The sequence below is a fragment of the Triticum aestivum genome, unplaced genomic scaffold (assembly GCF_018294505.1).
Source record: "Triticum aestivum cultivar Chinese Spring unplaced genomic scaffold, IWGSC CS RefSeq v2.1 scaffold41843, whole genome shotgun sequence".
In the NCBI taxonomy this organism is placed as follows: domain Eukaryota; kingdom Viridiplantae; phylum Streptophyta; class Magnoliopsida; order Poales; family Poaceae; genus Triticum; species Triticum aestivum.
This window is the reverse complement of record NW_025240792.1, coordinates 1-3,493: the sequence shown is the minus strand read 5'-3', so window position 1 is coordinate 3,493 and position 3,493 is coordinate 1. Positions and strand designations below refer to the sequence as shown.

Genomic DNA, 3,493 nt, shown 5'->3' with positions numbered 1-3,493 from the left:
AGAGGGTTAATAAACGTTGGAGGTTGCTGGCCATAAGAGAGTTGCTGACCAACTCCATGAATACAAGCAGGGACATTGCCATGCGAGGACCAACAATTTGAGCCATTGGGACAGGACGCATGTGTGACAACCATGTCTGCAACAAACAACAATATTAGTGTCGGAAAATCTAATTGCTGCACAAAAGCAAAACAAATAAATAAATAATATGGAAACCCTATTTAGGTAATATGCAAATTTTTCCTGCTCTCCTGAAGAGTATTCAAGTGCATCCTTGCATTAGGGACGCCCTTTGTGAACATCTCAATAGTATAATTCTCTGAGAATCAGAAATCTTTCCTACATTCAGACAAAGGGTAGCATAACAGGAGATCAGGCCGCTGACAATAATCCCATGAGGCAAGTGATACAAGTACACTTATGTACACCACCATGCTTAAAGAATACGTCTCAAATGTCAAATTCAGTTATTTACATGAGGAATGGCCGGCATGCTGGCATGCCTCACGCAGTATTATCTAAGAGACATGAGTTAGTTGTTCCTATCAAGCATGCACATACTATGCAAAAAATAAGTTGCACTAATTAGATTTTCTGACCCAAAAGTCCAATGATAAATAGATTGCTCAGTGAAACAAATAAATAGAGCTTATCAATTTTCCATAAACCAAACGAAGTTTATTATGTTTATATGTATGATGATGAATTAAAATAACCTTTTCTAAGTTGATTATTTGCCAACTAAGAACATGAAAGTAGGTCTAGCAACACAAATGGTTGTAAAACAGAGGGAAAATCATTTAAGACTGTTGACATACAAAGATCCTAGAATAGCATTTGAACAACACCGCTAACTTAGTCCATTCCAACAACCCCGTACAATATTTTTCTTTTGTAACTGAACATTGGATTTCAAAAATAGCATTCTTGAGAAGCAATAACTTTATAGCTTGCATACAAATTTACCTTACTGGTTTAGAAAGTAGTTGCGCATTTCTCAGAAGTTAAAACTACAGAACGGGTGAAGAGAAATCTGTGTATTAGTATTTGAGAGATTCCTTATGCATGCTTCAGGAAAGTATAGTGTAGGATGACATAATATTTTTTTCACCAACCAATAATAAAGAAAGGCCATTTCTAAAAATAAGAATGAAAGAGAATGGCGCTTACTTTGACAACGTTTGTCTACTGGTCTTACATGAACATTCTCCAGTCTGAGGTCAGTATGTGCCATTCGAAGGCTATGCAGACAAATTATCTGCATAAAGCAAGACACACAAGCTAAAATTACAGAAGGGGTAAAGAGAAATTTGTGTATTAGTATTTAAGAGATTCCTCCCTTATGCATGATTCAGAAAAGTATAGTGTGGAATGCCATTATATTTTCTCATCAGCCAATAATAAAAAAGGGAAACTCTACCCGGAATTGGAATGAGTACGATCTCGCTTATCTCAGCAAACAAAGATAAAACTAAACGAAAAGGTGCTCAAGGCTTGGCCTCAGTGGGTCCATCACCAAAACATTGTAATCACCCTCTCTACACCAAACCACCTAACATTTGGAATCCCATCTGTAGAACGAAAGGGAATGTCAGTTGATTCCTTTATCAATAAACAAGAGACTGGAGTAAGCAAGAGCAAGGAAGTGAAAAGAAAACCCATATATTACTTCCTCCATGAAGTATTCTGTATAAGTTTGACTCGTACAAAAAACTGTAGATGCTTTCCCTTACATGGGATTGCCTAGCTAGATAGTACTGGTCCTCCTTGCTCGTCTCAATCAAGAACGCAAAGCAAATAACCATAACAAAGAAATATTTATGGCACATATAAAAGGCTGGGCAAGAACATTCAAAGAAAGGCTGGTGTTATTTTCTTGAGATAGAATCCATCTGCATCCCTTCTTCGGCTAGTTAATAGAAACACTGAACTACAAATAGTCAAAAGAGTAACCTGAAGCACTTCATTTTCACAAGCAGCTTCCAAGGTCTAAATTGCTAGGGTTCTTGTTTGATATTTTGTTGAAGTGGAACCTAAGATAACATTACAAGAACATATGTAGAAGATAAAACTAAATCACATCTGGAAAGGTCTGGAGAAATCTCAGGAGAAATTCAATGATATTAGCAAGAAAGAATACCTAGAGGAAGCACTTGTTTGTCACATGCAATTCTTATTCCAACCATCCCTTCATCCAGCGCAGTTGGATGAATCCATATCCATAATCGGCGTTGTAACGACCTGCAACATCCTTCATTAAATCTAGTATGAGAATTAGACAAATCTGCTTCTTTGGCCTCCAATTTGGTACTCTGGTGTGTTGCTACCATGGCTCTCTTCATGTACGAAAGAGAGGGAACAGAGGGGAGCGGGGGAGGACCTGTGCTTGGAGGGGAGGTGCTCCGTGCGCCGGCGAGAGTGGCATGGCCGACGGCGGCGAGCTGGTCTCAGCCGTGACGGGGGGCTCACCCAGACGACAGCACCGCTGGAGATTTCGACCCACACGGCAAGGAGTAGTACGGAAGCAGGCTGCAGGACCTCCTTCTGTCGCCGCACGGGATGAATCAGTAGCTTGAGCAGAGTGACGGCACCGCGGACCTACTTCTGTGGTGGCGGCCTCTCGCAACGAGATCCGAATCCCCATGCGCCCCTGCTCACTTGAGGAAGCGGATCCGCCACTCCTCTTCGCCGGACTGGGAGGAGGAAGATGTGGCAGGTCGAGGCCCAACCATGGAAGGAGAACCGCCTGGTTCCTTTTGCCCGCCTCCCAATCTGTCACCTCCTCTAGCTGTGCTGGTTGGGGAGGAGGCAGGAGAGGAGGTGGTGGTGGAGGCGGGGAGAGGGAGAGGGGAAGCAGCGGCGGCGGCATAGACAAGGGGAGCGGGATGGGAAGAGACGAGGGAGAGAAAGGGGGTGACGAGGGAGATATTTTTGCCGACCCATGTTCGATCCGCCTAATTCGACGCTCGCTGCAGCGCGCACCTCTTTTCTCACCGAGAACGCACGCAAGATAGACCACATAGCTGGGACCGCCGGGGAAATAGGCCCACCAGTCATCCTCCCTGCTTTTTGCAGAGGTGTAGGTGCTCATGTACTTTTTTGGTGCAACCGCACTTGTTCTCCACCAAGTCGCTGTACCCGGCCATTGCCCCAGCCTCCGCTCCCCTCTCCCTATCGATGGTGTGGTCCGTCCGCGTTCCCCTGAAGATCCGCATATTCATGTGGCAGCGGATTCGCGGCCGGGTCCCGTCTGGAGTGGAGGTCTGCAAGCGCAATGGCCCGGGCACCGGTATCTGCCCGCTCTGTGGAGTCCCTGAAGACTCGAACCACATCTTCTTCTCCTGCGTCTCAGCCCAGTTCCTCTGGAGCTGCTTTCGCGAGGTGGTCGGTGGTAGTTGGTGCCACACCAATTTCCCGGACCTTTTTGCTGAACTCCGGTTGTCCCCCGCGTCCTCTCGCCACATTAGGTGGCTTGAGGTTGGCGTTCTCGCCT

The 3,493-nt window shown here is 45.3% G+C and overlaps 1 long non-coding RNA gene across 1 annotated transcript; it reads right to left on the bottom strand.

The window, feature by feature from the left end:
- Positions 1-6: 6 nt before the first annotated feature.
- Positions 7-1,483, bottom strand: LOC123176806 (uncharacterized). Its single transcript, XR_006488664.1, has 3 exons — positions 1,421-1,483; positions 1,171-1,258; positions 7-136 (listed from the first exon to the last, which is right to left on the bottom strand). It is a non-coding gene; the product is annotated as an uncharacterized lncRNA (long non-coding RNA).
- Between the last annotated feature and the right edge of the window lie 2,010 nt (positions 1,484-3,493).